At 44.3% G+C, this 19,276-nt stretch overlaps 1 long non-coding RNA gene across 2 annotated transcripts; it reads right to left on the reverse strand.

Moving 5' to 3' along the window:
- Positions 1-1,844: 1,844 nt before the first annotated feature.
- Positions 1,845-4,339, reverse strand: LOC134549410 (uncharacterized). Of its 2 annotated transcripts, none has more exons than XR_010080099.1 (2): positions 3,309-4,339; positions 1,845-2,484 (listed from the first exon to the last, which is right to left on the reverse strand). It is a non-coding gene; the product is annotated as an uncharacterized LOC134549410 (long non-coding RNA). The 2 variants fall into 2 exon arrangements; XR_010080098.1 differs by lacking the exon at positions 3,309-4,339 and adding an exon at positions 2,636-2,828.
- Positions 4,340-19,276: the final 14,937 nt, after the last annotated feature.

The raw sequence follows: 19,276 nt of genomic DNA on the forward strand, positions 1-19,276 counted from the left end.
GTCACTTTCCCACCGTGACTTTCCATGCCAGTTGTTTGTGCTGGGATTGCTCTGTGTGTGCCAGGCTGTGGAATCTCACAGCATGAGTGATTATTCTTAGCTGATTACACCAGTTCACAGATCTGTGTTCAGCTCCTACCACACATTTGCCAACATGATCGTGGGCAGATGGATCAGGTCTGTTGGGTTTTTCTTCTCAAGCACGACAGTTCCTAAATCTCATTAATTTCAGTGCTCAAAAATTTTGTAAAATTTGGCTTTTGAGCACAGAGCACATGGAATTTTAAGCATCTACCTGAGGATATTATTTCTGAAAATCCCTCTCTGCTGCTGGAGAAAACAGTGATTTTTAGAAAACAGCAAACTACTCAAGAGATCACTGCCCTCTTGGTCTGTGAGCACACTCTACACACCAGATATGCACCTACAGGCTCATAAATAAAGTTAAATAGAAAGAAAAAGTGTGGGTTTTTCTCAGAATTCATCCTTTTAGATTGCTGAAAGGTCTAGACCACTAGAAGCAGCTGAGAGAGCTGGGAAAGGGGCTCAGCCTGGAGAAAAGGAGATTCAGGGGGGACCTTGTGGCTCTGCACAGCTCCTGACAGGAGGGGACAGCTGGGGGGGTCGGGGGGTCAGGCTCTGCTCTCAGAGAGAAAGTGGACGAGAGGAAAGGGCCTCACGTTGTGCCAGGAATGTTGAGATGGGATATTAGGAAAAAATTCTTCACAGAAGGGGTTTCCAAACACTGGAACTGGCTGTTCAGGGGTGGAGTCACCATCCCAGGAGGGATTTGAGTAAATCATGCAGATGTGGTGCTTAGGAGATATGGTTTAGTGGTGGGTTTGGCAGTGCTGGGGAATGGTTGGACTCAAGGATATCAGATGTCTTTTCCAACCTCAATGATTCTATAATTCTGTGAAATGGGAAGGTTGAGACTTCACTGACATCTCTTGCAGTCACTGAGAACGTGGAGGGGAGCTCAGCTCACCTTGGGCATCCATCTTCAACTCCTTTCAGGCAGCTGAAGAGAACCCAACCACATGGCAATTAGTCCTTTAATTAGGATCAGCCTGAGCAAATACTTAGGCAAAACACACTGCTCTGCCTGCAAGGCTTCAATCTGAGTTGGCATCAACGTCAGTGTGCAGAATTGTTTGTGCTGGATCATGGACAAAGTTATCAAGAAGCCAAATTCAAAGGAATGAATGGAGCTGGGCTGGGAGCAGGAAGAAAGCAGTGAGTATTTTTGCAGGCTAAAGACAATTGCTTAAAATATACCCACTCACAAAAAAAAAAAAAAAAAAAAGCAGAACACTCTCTTTTAAGTTTCTGTTTTCCAAACCTAAATAATGATTTTTACATTCATTGACAAGCTTCATTATCTGGAATTAGAGGGTGTTTCTGACACACTCTCCCCTTCTCCCATCCCCAGTATCTTGATTGTCCATCAAGAAACAAGGGAACAGAGATGTCTGAGGTGCCTGTGTCAGCATCTCAGTGGGAAAAGAGAAGTGTGTTTATCCTGGAGAATGAAAACCACGGCAATAACTTACACAAAAAATAGCAAACACCCAATAAAATGAACTAGAGAGAAGAAAGGAATATCCTGAGATAATTTGGTGGGGGTGAATTTAGCCCAACAGCAGGAAAAAATTACTAAGACCTTTGTCCTGACAGTGAAATGTGCACTGTGTCTAATTACAGCAACTTTGGGGTGTTTTATGGGGCTTTTTAGGCAGCATCCATCCCCTCGTGCTGACGGACAGTTTACACTATCCCAGCAGCATCCATTTGTGTCAGTGATGCCTTGGGAAGGCTAACCTGGAACAGAGCCTGGACAGAGCTAGAGAATAAAATAGGGATTTATTAAAAGACCTCCAGGATACAGCTTGGGCAGGACAAGAGCCTGGCCAGGGTTACACCCAAGGTGGACCCAAAATGGTCACAAAATGAACACAAAATGGACAAAACGTCCCGAGGTCTCACACTTTAATAAGTTTTGGGTCATTTGCATATTGGGGTTTAATTGTCCAATTAAAGCTTCAGATTGTGAGGTCTCATCCTTCTTGTTTCTCGCTTCTGTCCACTGTTGCTTGTGCATTTGGGCCTGAAAATTTGTACTCGTTGTCCTTGGTCTTCAGCAGGAGAAGGATTTGTTTTGTGTCCCTGCTCTGTGCAGAGCTGAGTGACACCGAATGTGAGCTGCACCCCTGGGCAGCACAGAACCTGAAACACATGAAAGATAAAACTCAAGGCATCATCAGGGAAAAGGGATTGCGGTGCCAAACTCTGAGTAAATGTCTGCTGCCCTCCTGTGTACATCCGCAAAAAGGCACAGGCGGGGATGCCGGAGCCCCGCGTTTGTCTCCCGGGGGAGCGCCGGAGATGTTCCCCCGATTTGTGCCGCTGATTCATTCCCGAGCTGATCCAAATCTCTGCTGATGGATCCGGTCCTTGTTCCCCCGCTGTCTGCTCGTCGTGCCCCTGTGTTCAGATTTGCCATTTGTTGCTCTGTGTGTGCGGGAAAAGGGCTGAGGAGGAGGCAAGGCTGGGGTGTGGATGGTGCTGTGCGAGAGCAGCCGCAGCGAGGGTGGGGATGGAGCCATCAAGAAATTAATAAAGCACAAAAACCTACCCAAAGACGTTTTGGCCTCTCCACTGCTGGGGGGAAAAAAAAAAACACCCAAAAAAGAAACAAACAAAAAACCCCCAAACAAACAAAACAAAAACACCAAAAAACCAAACAAAAAAACCACAAAAACCACAACAAACAAACAAAAACCACACCAAAAAACAAACAAAAAACCGCCAGGCCCCCCAAAAAACAAACAAAAACCCCCAACCAAATAAAACAAAACCAAAAAACATCAAAAAAACCCAAACAAAGAACCACAAAAAACACAACAAACAAAAAACCAGACCAAAAAACAAACAAAAAACCACCAACCCCCCCCAAAAAACCCAAAAACCCCAAAAAACAACCCCCCCAAAAAAACCCCAAAAAACAACCCCCCCAAAAAACCCCAAAAAACAAACCAAAAAAACCCACCCCAAAAAACCCACTCCCAAAACAAACAAATAACCCCCCGCAAAACCCCCACACCCCAAAAACCAATAAAAACAAAAACAACAAAAACAAACAACAAGGAAAAAAACAAATTAAAAACACACCAAAAAACACCCCCAAAACAAGCAAACAAAAAACCCACAAAACCCAAAACTATACAAAACAAAACAAAAAAAAACCCAAGCAAACAAAAAAACCTTCACCATCTCAGGTCATATTTTCAGGTTAAACAGAATCCAACCTTCCATGGGCATGCAGGTAGTTCACAGCATCACTGCCCTGAGCCCTGTCCCCTGAGATTTGTCTGGGATTATTTATTTGCCACACAATGAAATGGAGACCGAGTGTTCTGCGTGTTCCTTTCTGACTGTGAGAACTCCTGCACAAATTTCCCTGCTTACCTGAGCACAGATCAGGGTTTAGGGTGGGTGCTTTGATGTGACCATTTGGTGTATTATTCCTAGCACTGGTTGGCAGTAAGAAAATAATATGTTGTCCAAAAATACTGTGCCAGTGAAAATGCCTTTTAGACCTTATCAGATCCATGAGATACATTCATTTTCTGCATTCTTTCAGTGCTTAAATGGGGCTTATGAAAAATAGGGAATTTTCACATGGACAGATATAGGGGGAAGTAAAAGAGGAGAGATTTAGATTAGAAATTAGGAAGAAATTCTTCCCTGTGAGGGTGGGGAGGCCCTGGCACAGGGTGCCCAGAGAAGCTGTGGCTGCCCCTGAATCCCTGGAAGTGTCCAAGGCCAGGTTGGATGGGGCTTGGAACAACCTGGGACAGTGGGAGCTGTCCCTGCCCATGGCAGGGGTGGCACTGGATGATCTTTAAAGTCATTTCCAACCCAATCATTCTGTGATTCAGTGATTTTTCTCAGGATAAACACACATACACACATACAAAAAAAAGTTACATTACATTACACTATGCAACACAAATTTCTTTCCTCCTTATTGTTTCCCAAACATGTGGAAAATTTATTTTATTCAAGACACCTCCCTTCTGCATGGTTTCAGCTTTGGAAGGTCAGCAGGTTTTGAAGAGTTAATAATAAAACTCCTGTTTAGGAGCGTGAGACCAAATCTTGTTCTTAGATGTGCTACCCCCCTTGGTTTCAGCTGAGTGATTTCAATTGGAAATCCAGTCATGCAGGTGTAATCTTGGAAAAGAAAAGCACAGCCTAAGGGCTCAACAGTCCTAAAATATCCTTAAAAATGATGACAGGTGAAAAAACCCAAAACCAGTAAACCAGAGAACCTAGGTTTTCCTGTTTGTTCCTGTGTGGTTGGGATAAATTCAATTATTTAATCACAAATACATCTAAAAGGAAAATAAAATTAAACCTGCAATTTTATTTTATTTTGTTTTGGTGTCAAAATTTGTGGGTTGGAGGGATCTCTTTTATAGAATAATCATTTACATGGCAGAGCTCTGCAGAACACCGAGACCTGGCAGTTTGATCCATGAATTTCCTGAGCTGAAAAGCTTCCCTGTGGAATAAGATCAGGACAGAACAGCATGACATTACACAACTGTCGTGTAGAGTTAAATAAACAGTGTGGGGATTAAATGCCATTTCTCAGATAGGACTAAGCTGTAATGGCTCTGGCTGCTTTCATGTGGGGTTTTTTATGAGTTGTTGGATGGAGAACCCAGCTGACAAGGACAAGTTTCCAGCTCCATCCCATTTCCTATTCAGCTGCTTTGGCTGAGGGAGTTTGCAGGGCTCTGCTGGGGCAGAGTTATGGAGCTGACACTTTCTTGGCTCCATGTCCCTGCAGAGGGAAGGAAGAAAGAAATCAGTTCTCTGCCAAGGCTTTGCAATCTTGTCACATCCTCCTGGCGCTTCTGCCAGGGGTGACAGGGAGGAGAGGGGTGAGTGGAGGGACCAAGGGGAGGCATGGCAGTGCCTGTCTGTCTCCTCCAGGAGCTCCCCCACGTTCTGTGATCCCCATGCCCAAGCTGGGGGTGAGGATGAGCTGTGAAAAGCCTTGAGTAAGGCCCCCACAGCTGAGGGGAGGGAAAGGGCAGGTCAGCCCCTCGCACTGGCCACAACACTTGGTCCCTGGGATGTCCTCAGAAGATCAAGTGTCACTGCTTTGAGCTCAGACAGGCACAGGGATTGCCTCTACCTCAGAAGATCTTTGCCCTGGGTTTTTTAGGGGGTTGTTGGAGCTGGCTGACAAGGGTCAATGCATCCTTCCAGCAGTATCTGCCTGCACTGAACTTAGGATGCAACTGGGCGAAGCGAGCCTGGAATTTCCAATTTGTTCTTTCATGCAGCAGTGCTCAAATTGAAATTCTGCTTTGAGGGAACCCGTCCTGAAGGGAAACTCTTCTGTGGTCGATGTGCAGACTTGTACAAGGGAAGAATTAAAGCATTGCTTTTCTTTTCCCAAGTACACAAAAATGTCCATAGGGAGTTTTCCATGGAAAACAGCAGTAAGTGAACTCTAGGGAGTAAAATACTGAATTCAATGGGCTGGCATATGTCATGAAAACCAGAGTTTTCATCAAGACATTAGATGTGGTGGGACTTGAGCCTTCTTCTCCATTTGTCAATCAATTTGTGATAATTCTGAATCAGAATGAGGGGAGTCACATGAGGAATTTGTAAAATGGCTCAAAACTGTTGACATGGTTACAGAAATAAGAAGGTTGGTTGGATTTCAGGAGGATTAAATTGTATTTATTTCTCTCCTATTTCCCCAGGAAGGAAATATTTTCGTTCTGCTGCCTTCCCTTGCTCACTCACATGGTCCACTCTTTCCTGGAAGGACCTTCCTGTTACTTTTGGGTGTAGTTTAGTACCCACCACATAAAGGATGTCAATCTTTCTCTTTTAAAATGTAATTATCCCACAACTAGGACACTCCTTTACTCTCAGACTGGTGTGGGGTTTCTCAGCATGACAGGCAAGATTTTACCACCTTGGAAGTGAAGGAGCAAGGACAGGACAGGCTCTTCCACTCAGGGAAGTAGAAGGAGGAGATGAAGCAGAAATACAGACCGAAGATGAATCCTAAAGAAATGGGTGGCTTCTCTCCTTGTCGTGGGCTTGATAATTGATACTGCAGGTGGCCACACTTAAGTGATGGTCACCAGCCCAAAAGTCCTGGCTGTGCCTTCAGCAGTGGCTGCTTTCCTATCTACTTCATCCTAAAAACGTCCTCTTGTCACTTCTGGTTGCCTTCATTTCTGTTGGAGCTGGAAATCATGTATGGGGTTCTACCACATCCACTGGGAACATCCTGTGGGGGTAGGGTATAGCTGGAAGCAATTCAGGTACTCAGAGGATGGTCCAGTCACATGAAAATAATTCCACACATATGTTTTCTCAGGGTGATTCCTTCCTCTTCTCTCTGTGCTCTGGTTTGAATAAGAAAAACTTGCTGAACAGGCACCCCAGGGGACTGATGTATTCCACAACCAATGGAAAGCAATGCCAGCATCTTCCCAACAAATGATTTTTCCTGCACATGCAGCTCTTTCTTCCAGCAACTAGTTGCAAATAGGCTTTATTGCTCAATGGCTGGCTCAAGCAGACATTTAACAGGCTTTAATTCTTCATCAGGCTTCAGATTTTCCACCCAGGAAATCTTCCTCCTTTTTAGCTCCTCTCTTTTCTTTCCCTTTGTTAAAAGCGGGACATGACAGCCTGCAGGGTGATGTCTATTGTTGTGAGTTGAAAGATCTAGCACACTCCAGAGTCTGAGAGCATGAATGAATTATTAACATCCTTCCCCACTGCTATGGGTAATGTATGCAGCACTTGAAAAGCCTTTTCTTCCCGCTTAAAGCAGCGTAGATGTTTAGCAGCTATTCAAAACATCCTGGCAGATGCTGTGTTAATATTGCTCAGCCAAGGCTTGACAGGGGTGAAGTTTGGATCCTTCCAGCCTAACAGGAGAAGGACCATGGCCCAGGAGTGGAAGCAGCAGCATTCCAGCAGTAATTAAACAGCTTTTCCTAACAGCCATGCTAATTACTGTGGGAGGAGGAAGGGTTGCACTACCCAGTTTTCAACCAGGGCTGCTGCTAACTTCTCTCAGATGACCAGGACAGGTTAACCAAGCACAGTCACCTGGAGACCACTCTGTGGTCAAAGGGGTGCTAATTCACAGAATCACAGAATGGTGGAATGGTTTGGGTTGGAAGGGACCTTAAAAATCATCTCTTTCCATGGCAGGGACACCTTCCACTATCCCAGCCCCAAGCCCCATCCAACCTGGCCTTAAACACATCCAGGGGTGTGGCAGCCACAGCTTCTCTGGACAACCTCTGCAGAGCCTCTCTACCCTCTTAGCAAAGAACTTCTTCCTCATATCTAAACTAAATCTAGTCTTCTTCAGTTTAAAACCACTCCCTCTTGCCCAGCCACCACATGCCACTGTGAAAAGTCCCTCTCCTGCCTTCTTGTAGGCCTCCTTTAGGTCCTGGAAGGCTAATTAGCTCCCAAAAATGTCTTGCATCATTCTCCAGTTCAGTCTGCCCCTCTCCACTGAGTTTCTGGAGTCTCATTGCCACAGCCTGGCTCCTCCTCCTTAGTGCCCCTCCTGTACCACATCTCCTGCTCTGGTTGTCCCCTGTGATGCTCCTCTGGTGAGCACCCCTGCCTGTGGGGATGGTGATTCCTGGGAGCCTGAGCTGGGAACCCTTCCTGGAAGCAGTGGGATGAAAGGCACCAGACTTAGTGTTAGTTGGTTGATGTCCCTTCCATCAGGCTGCCACGCACTCTTGCAAGGTTGTCATGTCTCACTTGTTGAGGGCAGGGGATTCCAATCACAGTTAGAGAACTTTCTAGCACATGTTTTGAAACCTAAACGTGGCAATTGTCTCAAGCATCATGAAAGGAAAAGGCTGAAAATTTGTATTGCAAGGGATGAACACAAGTGTTAATCCTGTAGGTAGCAAAAGAAAATAACATGAGAGAAATCATCCCATGGGTTCTTTGTTCCTGAGTTTCTAGGCAATTGTGAGATATAAAAAAATAGCAATCATGATCTTTTCAGGGACAATTATTCTGAATAAAGAAGTCTGATTTCTTGCAGTTTGTGTCGTTTGTATCACACTCTCTCTTCCACAGTCAGCCCCATTTACTCTCCAATCCTCTACAAACCTCACTCTCCAAAAGTTTCTTGCCTACCCTCTGCTACCTTCACTTTCTTCCTGCATCACATTTTTGCTCTGAAATACCTTGGCTCTCCCCAGGTCCATGAGCTATTTAGTCATGGGTTGTGGAGAGTGAGTGTGATGGTCAGGGGCTGCCAGCCCAGCAGAAAATCCAAAATGCAGATGTTCTTCTCTGCCCCCAACTATGAACACCTGCAGGGCTGCTCAGCAGCACCTCTGAGGTTGCTGTCCTGGTGTTAAGCTCAGTTCCACCTTCTTGGTGGTCCCAGATGTTATCAGGGAGGGCTGGCAGCAGCTTTGTGCTCTGACAGGCTCTCTCTGCTCTCAACCACATTTCTGTCAGAGAGAGATTTAAAAAGTTGAATTTCCCCTAGTTTGTCTCTCTGTGAGAGATGCTGTTAGCTGACCTGCTGGACCAGAAAGTTTTGATCCTCAGACCTTCAACACTTCACTTAGCTGCCTGGTCAGAAACATTTCTGCTCCCTGGGCTTTCCTTGTACGTTGGAATAATTTAAACATTTTCTTGAGAGAAGAGGCTGGGAATGGGAAAAGAAGAAATCACAAGCCAGAAACATCTGCACTTTTTTTCATGCCCTTTTTCATGCTGAAAACCAACACATCTCTGCAGGAGCTGAGTGTTGACTCGGTCTGTGATTTCACCTCGAGGGCTGAATTTGTCAAGGCTCCAGGAGGGTTTAAATCCCCAGGCTGAAAGCTCCTGGGGTAGTGAAGGGGGATGGTGTCAGGCAGTCTCTGAGAAGTGATATCTAGAAGCTTTCTTATGTCCATGGTGCCATCAAAGAGGGTCCTGTCTGCACTGCCCTGACCTCTCTCCTATGGCACAATCAGAAAAATCCAACGTTTCTGGTCACAGACGTGGGGCAGGATGTCACAGTGAGATGTGACACCCTCCTTCTGTCCTGCTCCACACTTGATCCTGATCACAGGCATGAGAATTTCTGAGCTCTTCCCTCAACAAAACAAAATTGGGCTCTCCAATGCTTGCTCATGGCTAAACAACTCCAACACAGATATTCTTAAAAAAAGACAGAATTTTTCTTGTCCCTTTTGAAGTCCATGAAGGTGCAGCTGCTTTGTGCTGCAGGAGGGTGACACCAGTGTGGTGCCTTGTAGATAGCGGTGCCAAAAGTGTTTTTTTCTCTTTCTGAAGAGGATATAAAATACACAGGAAAACAGGGGGGTTTGTTCTTCAAACATGCTCAGCCTGAAATCCTTGTTGGAGTCTCACAAATTCTCCTTCTCCATGCTCTGTGCACTTAAAGCTAATAACACATATGAGTACTTTGTTAACAGACATCTCACCCAGACTACACAAATCATCAAGTTTCCTGGAGAAATTTGAATTTTTCCTTCTGCTTCAGGTCAAGGTAAAGCATTTGGTGGACACAGTGGCTTAAGAAGGCTCCTTCAGATTGCACAGCTTGTATGAGATGGAGCAGGCATGAAGCTCTCTGAGATGAGAGCAGAGATCTGCTTAGCCAAGTTCTGCCTCCAGCAATGTCCAACAGAAAATGTATAAAGAAGACCAAGAATATCCTGACATCAATCACCTCTGAGTCTTCAGCAGGCTACCAAGAAAAAGTTCCAAATCCTTAACGATGTTTTCTGCCCAGAATATGTTCTATCACTTTTTGAAACCTTCTAGGTGTTCTCATCCCCTTGTTTTTTGGCAAAGGGTATCACAGAGGTGCTTCACCCTGCTACAAGAAATATGTCTTGTTTTTTTCTGAACTAATCAGACAGCAATGCTATTTGATGTTCCCCTGGGGTTTAGTGTTAGGAAAATAAGATTCGAGTTCTTGTATTCATTTGTATCAGATGCCCTCTCAGCTACCTTCTTTTTCAGACAAATAAGATCCTAGAGTTTGTAATTCTTCATTACAGAGAAATAATTCTGTATTTTAACATTTTGTCACGCTGCCACTGTTTCCAGACCCAGGATATTGTGCTCTCAGGTGGGGAGACAGGACAGAAACAATAAGTAACATCAGCTGAAGGCCATGGAAAGATTTATATAGTAGTGTAATGATGATTTCTGTTATTGTTCTGTTAGCAAAGGCTGCATCACTGAACACAAACAGCATTTTCTTGATCATGACATTTTGTCTTAGAACAATTAAAAACCCTAAATTACTCTCATATCCAACATGGACCTTGCAGAAGGGCCACAATTAGTGAGCAGGAGTTGTGGTTGCCCATGAATTTCACAGGTCTATTTGAGAGGCCTCAGCAACCCCAGATGGTCCATTCTCTGCCACAGCAAGAATTCTGGATGAATAGAAGTCCTCAGGCCAGTGCAGCTCTGGAGCCTGTCTTCCCTCCCTCCCAAAGCTAGTAAAAAACCTCTTTTTAATTAAAAAAGGGGCATTTTTCATTAAAAAATGAGCATCAAGACAGCACGCTGAAGGGCATAGAACTAGAAATCCAGAAGACACAGCTCAGTAGCTGGAAACAGATACACACAAGACAGTAGTGCTGTGACTCTATATTTTGTAAATGCCAAGGATTCATATTTTTCAGACAGTCCCATATTGTCCCTTTTGTCTGAAACTACAGCCTCGTGTCTCATCAGCTAAAATGGCTTCATTTTCAGAGACATGGGGAGTAGAATTCATCCCACCTAATATCATCTCTCTAGGTGTTAGTCACTCCTTCCCCACTTATGATTTAAGAAAAATATGGTCATTTTTAAGATATGATTCATCTGACCTGATTTCCACGCCTATGATTGTCTGAGTTCAATGTGTTTTGGAAGGGCCTGTTTCTCTCAGGATAAAATCCCTAAACTGCAGTGGATGCTGAGCACCCATCAGATTCATAGGCTGGCACTTGCATCCCAAATTTGAACATCTGCATCTCTCAGGGTTCCATGAAGAGATGCATCATCTCATTTTTGCTCTCTCAAATTACATCCATTTGCTTTTCCAGGTGGTTTCACCTTATCTCACCAAGATTTCTATGTGAGGGAAACAGTCTTCCCTGAAGCAAAAAAAACCAAAACACCAAAAAAACCCAAACAACAACAACAACAAACCCACCAAAAAACCCAAAAAAAACCCAACACCACAACCCCCCAAAAAACAAACCAAAAAACCACAAAAACAAACAAACACCCCCAAAAAAACCCACCAAAAAGCAACTTCCCTCCAATGCACAGACACATTCCCTCAGTGCTAATGCATGTTTTATGTCAGGCAGTAAAACTCTTGTGTGTCACTGTTTACACATCAACACGACGTTCAGGATTAGGCTGTAAAAGGAACGTGCTGATTTCAGTTCCTTTTGCCAACAGGGGTAAAATTACTCCATATGTCAAGTGGCAGTGAAGTCTTGGTGCAGAGCATTAGTGGAACTATCCTTTAATACCTGTGGCCAGAAGAGGATAAACATTTGTTTCTTGATGGTCGGGCAACAGCTGGGAATTAACAGATTTAATAGTGCTCAGAGGAAGAAATATTAAAGGAAATCACAGGGATAAAATGAACACAGGGATTTTAATGGTATTTGCAGCTAATTTTGGTGGTTTTATGGTAGGATATACAATCCAGAACAAATCCAAGCAGGAGGTGACATCAATCCCTCCCTGAGACAGACTGGAGCCACTGGCTTTTATCCACTGCCATTTCTACTCTGGTCTAGTTCTGAGCCAGGACTAGTTAGGAGTGACTCAAACCTTCCCAATACAAGAATTTTTCAATAGTTTTGAGCTACTGAGGGCAAAATAGAGGCATCACTGAGAGAATTGGGATAAATTACCACAAATTTGCTATGGTGGAAAATAAGATGAAAGTACAACTTGAACAATCACAGATTCAACATGTGGTTCTGTCTCCAGCATCACTGACATTCATGTTTGAAATTGTCCTTTTCCAATTTGCTGAAACTACAAGTCCACACCTCGGACTTATTTCCACTGGCCATTGGCTCCCCAACAGCTATTTGATTTCTTCTCAGAAATCTAGGAATAATTCTGGGAGCCCCATCTGTTAGGAAGATTCATTCATCCAGATTGACATGAAGATGATAACCTATAGGACAAAAAACTTTGGAACAAAGTGTTCCTCTTGGCCCTCAGGAAAACCAGTCTTTTAAGTGAAAGCAAGCCACACACATGATTAATATTCCTTTAAAGGAAAAAAAAAGCTGGCATGTTTTTGAGAAAATTAGGGACACCTAGGGAAGAATGTGTTCTCTTTTTCTCACTCTGAAGAGGAAGCCACTTAAGATTTTGATAGCACAATTTTTTCACCCGTGAAATGTAGCACATCAGATCTGTGGCACAGCTTTCCCTATCAGCCTCTCATTTTATAGGATAATCACTAACATTCCATAGGTTTGTTTGCATTGAAATTAAATATATGGCAATATAAGGGGCACACCACGTTTAAACTTATCACAGGCCTTGACTGAAGTGCAGGCCTCCCTAGTTCATGTTATATACTTTTGCTTTCACTTACGAAAGAAAATGTGACCGTGCATCAAGGAATTCACCTACATTGTCTTGATAAACACCTATTTTTTTGTGTTTTTGCTGCAAGAGTGAGTGCCTGCAACAGAGTTGAATAGATGGAGAAAATTATGGAGAAAAATCAAGAAGGTGGTCTTAAGAAATAAGTGTTATGTAAGGAGAAAACTCTGCTAGTGCTCAGCTGAGCTCCACACTGCTGTGCACTTCAAGCCTCCTTTTCTTCGGAGACATCACCCAGGGACATTGCAAGTACCAGCTTAGGCAAGACAGAGGTGACCTGTGTGAGGGTAAAAGGAGATGGTTCACTGAATCTTGTTCTAAAATGGGAATCCTGTGCCCTGACAGCCAGAGATGTGGCTCAGACCACCAACTGTCCCCCTGCAGACCTTCAGAACCTCCTCATGTATTTTTGGTCGGAGGCTGGATCGGTTTTCTCCGTTCACACCCTGCACCAATCAATCCACATCCCACTCCAACATCAGCCCAAGTACTCATCCCCTGGGGCCAAATTTTGGGTAAATTAGTTCCTTGTGTGTCAGATTATCCCTTTTCTGACACAGAGATGGGGCAACTGAGAGGTGTTTTAAAGCCTTTTATTCCATTTTCAGTCTCGTGTGAAGGGTGAGGCAGTACAGATGTCACAATTCACACCATCACAATCAGAAGCCAAACTATTTCCTAATTACAATCCATTATAAGTGTTTTTTGATCTATCAGCTTTTGCCACACAACACTGCTAATGCCTTAAAGCAAATAATCTAAAATTACCCCTCATGGGTCCTACTACAATGCATCTTTCATAGTTCTGTTTCTCCAAAGTATCTAGTCTTATTTACAAGGCCATCCTTTGAAACTTGTTTCTAGTGCCATTTCTCTCTCAACAATGTCCATCCTATTCCATGGCATTTCTAAGTCAGCATTTTTTATCTCAAAGTTTGCATACAGGTACATGCTATGTGAACTTTCTGTCAGACTTTGAGAACTCTCTACAAATCCATTCCCCACACTGGTGCACCTTTCCTCTGCTCTCCTCTTTGTGCCTCCCTGGCATCTCTGGGAACACCAATGCTTCCATTTGCCACGATCCTTTCATCTTTCAGTGGCTGAGGCCCTGCTATTACAACCCTCTGCATGTTGTGTAATTACTGTAACAGCTCCCTTCGGGCTCCAGTCATTAGAGCTGTCATTTGATTAGGTTTTTGTCATGGGTCTTTTAAAGGATGGCTGTACCCTTCACACAGAACATGTGTTAATTTATTTCCACAAACATCCACGTGTCTCTCTTCAGCTTGACAGTGACTAGATCAGGTTTTTTGTTTCTTTTGCACATATTACTCTCTTTTATCTGCTGACCAGATGGAAAAGCTAATCCCATTTTTGACCATATTTTTGCTTATAATTTAGTCTTATCAACAGCTCCAACACATGCATTTAACTTACACATGTGAATCAGCATGGGTTCTTCAGACAGCTCCGTAATCATAAGATTAACATTTAACAATTAGTAGTTTTCCTGTTTAATTTTATTTGTAGGAAGAAGAAATTCCTCTTTCTCATCTCTAAGCTATCTCAGTGTGCTTTTACAGGATGTTTAGGTTTTCACTGGCTTCAGTAAGTGTCCAACTCCTTCAGCTGTAGTTATCAGCTCTGTGATGGACACACACCTGGAACATCTGTAAGGAAAACACACTCAAATCTTACATTATCTTCTACCATGGATGTCCTTGAAGAGCTTCATATGTTTGAGAAGTGATCATTTCACTTATACAAACCTTGCAATTATTAATCTACTACACTGACATCAACACAAATCACTTAAATGTTGTACAATATTTCTTTATTTGTGTTTGGACCCTATTTGTTACCAAGGTGACAAATCCATCAAAGGATTTATGCTGTCCTGACCTCCAAACTCAAGTTTCTGACCTGTGGGGAGAAATTGTTCCTATGTTCTGAGCTGTTGTGGTCATTCAATTTTATATAACATTTTCTATTCAAGCAGCTGTTGCCAAAGAACAATTTGGATTAGTTTCCTCACAGAAGAAAAAACAAAGGAACAGAACAAATACCCTCCAGCCATCACTGCTCAGCACCATGACATTGTGACCAACACAGCTTGGTAAAAAATGATACACAGCTAAACCAGATGGTTTGGATGTCTGGTATCATTTCCACCTAAAGAAAATACAGGAACTTGCAAAGTGAACTCACAGAGTCAAAAAACTGTCCAGCCACAAAGAACTTGATGTTCCTGCACAAATGGACAAGATGGATTTGCTCTTTTGGTGTTCTGCACTGCCAGTGACAACACCCAGCATGACAAACACTCATAAATCAGGTTCCTCTGCCTTTGGTTCCACGTTGTCCAAGCACACTGTCCAAGAGACAGGGAAATGCAACAGGAATTTATAAAATGGTCCCTTCTGAATCTTCAGGCCCCCAAAAGAGCTGAAGAAAAATGATTCCTTTAACTTTTCTCACTGATGTGGATGGGTGAGGAGGCAGCACTGAGGGTTTTCGTGATCTGTTCAGCTGCAGAACCAAAATTGTGGTGGCTTCCTGTAAAGGAACAGTCTGCTGAGGCAGAACACGACAGTCTCACGTGCCCACTTCAAACACCGTGCACTCCCTCCTGCAGCTTTTGTTCCAGACACCCAGCAGTAAGTTGGGAGGAAATTTTAGGTTGGTTTGGCTTTTTGTTTGGTTTTTTTTGGGGTTTTTTTAAGTGCTAATTTTATTTTCATTGACATATTTAGGAGCAAACCTTGCTGCGTACTCATGATCTTAACTGGTTTTCACCGTTTGCTGTCGAAAGAAAACTTGGAGTATAGGAATTTTCCTTTCTTCTGGGTCCTGGGTCATGCAGAGTCCCAATTAGGGAGCCAATTACAGGAAATAACCTAAAAGAGATCCTAAAACCCAGGACAACATAAGAGCAAGAAGTTATTAAGGTTGGAAAAGCCCTTTTGGGTCATCAAGTCCAACCATTAACCCAGCACTGCCAAGGCCACCAGTAAACCACGGTGCCAAGTGCCACCCTGAGTGCCACATGTCCTTTGAACACTTCCAGCAATGGCACTTCCATCACTTCCCTCGGCAGACTGTTCCAGTGCTTGACCACCTTTTTGATGAAAAAGGTTTTCCCGATATCCAATCCAAACCTCTCCTGGCCCAGCTGAGGCCGTTCCCTCTCCTGTCCCTGTTCCCTGGGAGCAGAGCCCAACCCCCCTGGCTGTTCCCTCCTGTCAGGAGCTGTGCAGAGCCACAAGGTCCCCCCTGAGCCTCCTTTTCTCCAGGCTGAGCCCCTTTTCCAGCTCCCTCAGCTCCTCCTGATTCACCAGACCCTTCCCCAGCTCCATTCCCTTCTCTGGACTTGCTCCAGCACCTCAGTGACTTTCCTGTAGTGAGTGGCCCAGGGCTGAACTGAACATACACTCCTGTACCTGTAGCAGTGAGATAAATAGGTCAGGACACCTCCTCTGCCCACTGGCACAGCCTGTCTGGTGTCTAAACCAAGCACACAAAGCCAGACCAACCCCTCACGTGTTAGGACAGCACAGGGAAACTCTCTTTGGGATGGTGAACAGCTCTGCACAGAGCTGGCAGTTAGGGACTGTGGCAGGAAGGACGTTCCTCCAGTCCATGTGCTGAAATAATTACAGACAGCTCATGCCTGTGTAATGTAAACTGATTGAGGGGCTGGGAACACAAACCCTGTGAGGAACGACTGAGGGGGCTGGGGGTGTTTAGCCTGGAGAAAAGGAGACTCAGGGGTGACCTCATCACTCTCCACAACTCCCTGAGAGGTGCCTGTGCTCAGGTGGGGTTGGGCTCTTTCTCCAGGCAGCACTGACAGAACAAGAGGACACGGACTCAAGCTGCAGCAAGAGAAATACAGGTTGGATATTAGGAAAAAGTTTTTTACAGAGAGAATAATAAAACATTGGAATGATCTGCCCAGGGAGGTGGTGTAGTCACCATCCCTGGATGTGTTTAAGGAAAGCCTGGCTGTGGCACTGGTGCCATGGTTTAGTTGAGGTGTTAGGGCTGGGTTGGACTCGATGATCTCGGAGGTCTCTTCCAACCCAGTCATTCTGTGATTCTGTGATTCTGTGACTGTGCCAGACCATGCTTATTTGTCTCACCCTGCTTCAGTTTCACACATTAAAATAAAAGAAAAAGAAAAAAAAAGACCAAACACTGCTTTTTCTTAAAAGCACAGTCAGAAAGTCTGATTTTTGGGGAGCTGCTCTGCTCCTCTGTCTGTCCTGCTCCTCCAGCACTGTGGGCTGCCCATCAGGGAAGGGAGATGCCTGAAATGCCCAAAGGTGGGAAAGTTTGCAAGTATCCATCTTCAGGAGGCAAACAGCTGCATTTGGGTGTTACATTTTTCCACCTCAAACCAGCCCTCGGTGGGCCAAGCAGATGAAGCTCCACCACAAGCTACAGTGCAGCTCATGTGACAATTTTTTCTACTGAAGACTCAAAGGCAAACGTTTGACACATGTCTGGTTTTCTAACCACAGAGACAATATCTCCTTCCTCTGGGCTCCGTGGGGAGGCAGAGGCTGGAGAGTTGCTCACTCTTGCCTCAAGTCCCCTGAATCATTCACCCTCAGATACCTGAGCAAACGGGAAATAAACTCAAGAAGAAATCTCAGGGGCAGTCAGTTTGTGGTCTGCCATCCCAATCAGTCCCAGCTAAGTTTTGGGGCTTTGACCCATGGGACTCTGCAGTTTTCCCAGGTGCAGAAGCCCCAAGCCCCAATGAATCCACAGTATGGATCCATCTTCTGGTTTCCATCACCCTTCATCATGCCTTTACCCCAGGGAAGAGTAATGCACTGCAGGAGAGGCTGTTGGGGTCTGATAGGTGTTACTGAATCATCATAAACAGGGTCAAAGGAAAATAATAAAAATGTGTTCCCATACTTCTTTTGTTTTGTTTTTACTTGCCACAGGAAATAGGCATCAAAGGGCTGCTCTGAGGAGGCAGAGTGAAAGCAGAGCGCTCTCATAACAGAGGCCCTTTGTGATTCACGATATTCTGCTTTTCCTAGAAGGAAAGTCAAATATTATGGTGCTTGTTTATGAGGAAGTTAAAGAGGAACCACTCTCGTGGAGGCCTGGTCAGACAATTTGAACCCTACAGAAAAACCTGTGAGTCAGAGACTTCATGCCCAAATTTGCCGTGGTCACACCCTGCCACGAGCTCCTGCATGGTCCCTGCACAAAACATCACATCACATAATCTCAGAATATCCTGATTTTGAAGGGACCCACAAGATATTTCAATTGGCTCTGGGAATTATACTCCCAAGGGAGTCTTGAGGAGTAAAGAATGGGAGATCATCATCTCAGAGAGGCACTGCCTCTTGATCCCTGGACCAGGTCCCTGCAAACCTTTGCAGCCTCCAAGCCAGGAGGTACAAGTTCAGATTCATGATGAGTGGTGACTGATACTGGTGGAGTGGGTTAGCAAAAGATGTGGAAATGGGCTCTGGCTGATGGGTGGGAGTGTGTGAGGAAGAGGACAAAAGGAAAAATTGAGGTGACCAAAGCGCACAGCAACCTGGGCAGAACTCAACAAAGAAACTCACCTCTAAAAAAGAGGAGTAAAAGTGTTAAGATTTTGTGTTTCTGCTTCTCTAAAAATGAAATGTTGGGACCTGAGCAGCCTGTTTGCTCTGAGAAGTGGAGCTAACTGTGACACAGACAGTGGGTTAAATACAGGGGAAATAAAAGAAACCACTGAACCTAGCAAGGAACAAAACATTTCAACTTGACTTAAAGAGACCTTTTCTGGGCGGCTTTGTTGATTTCCAAAGAACTACCCTCAACACCTTCCTTCTGTGAAATCATCTCTCACTCTCCGCCTGTATTTTTATTTTATTAATTTCATCTACTGAGCCCAGATGTTTATGAGTGCCCTGGTTCTGTCTGCTTCTTAACTCATCTTGAACTCCTTTTCTTTGCTGCTGAGGGGCAGCTGGGAGGTAAAAGCCCTTCTGCACCTCTACAGTTCTGCACATATTCCTTTCCCAGGCCCACATGTCCATAATACCAACAGAAGAATGACAGGAGCACCTATAGTCAGGATGAACAGAAAGCAGAGCTTGAAATTACCTCAGCTGGTCGTGGGGATTCATGATGTCAAGTTCAGGTGTCTCACAGATTTTCCTTATTGTGTCCTAACCACATTGACAAGGCTTAATTCTCAATCTGCCAATACTTTTCCCTTTCTGATGGTTCAGTTCCTGATTACCACCACACTCTGAGTTCCTATGAAGGGATGTAGCCTCCCACAAAGCAAGGGTTTCTCTTCAACCTTAGACCAGTCATAAAGTCTTCTGTGTTTTCAGATTCTTTTGATAACAGCTGGGTTAAAGGACCAATCTCACATGTCTTGACATGGAGTGCATGCTTTTGTTAACTTCCTCTGCCTGAGCTGGCTGAAAAACATTAGAAGAATGAAGCGTTTCACAGCCAGCTGCTGTCAGAAATGTTTTCCTTCCATGGCATGCTTATCTAAGTGATGCAGAATGAAGCAGTCACTCTCCTCTCTCCCTAAAGATGC

The sequence above is a fragment of the Prinia subflava genome, chromosome 4 (genome assembly GCF_021018805.1).
Source record: "Prinia subflava isolate CZ2003 ecotype Zambia chromosome 4, Cam_Psub_1.2, whole genome shotgun sequence".
NCBI lineage: Eukaryota > Metazoa > Chordata > Aves > Passeriformes > Cisticolidae > Prinia > Prinia subflava.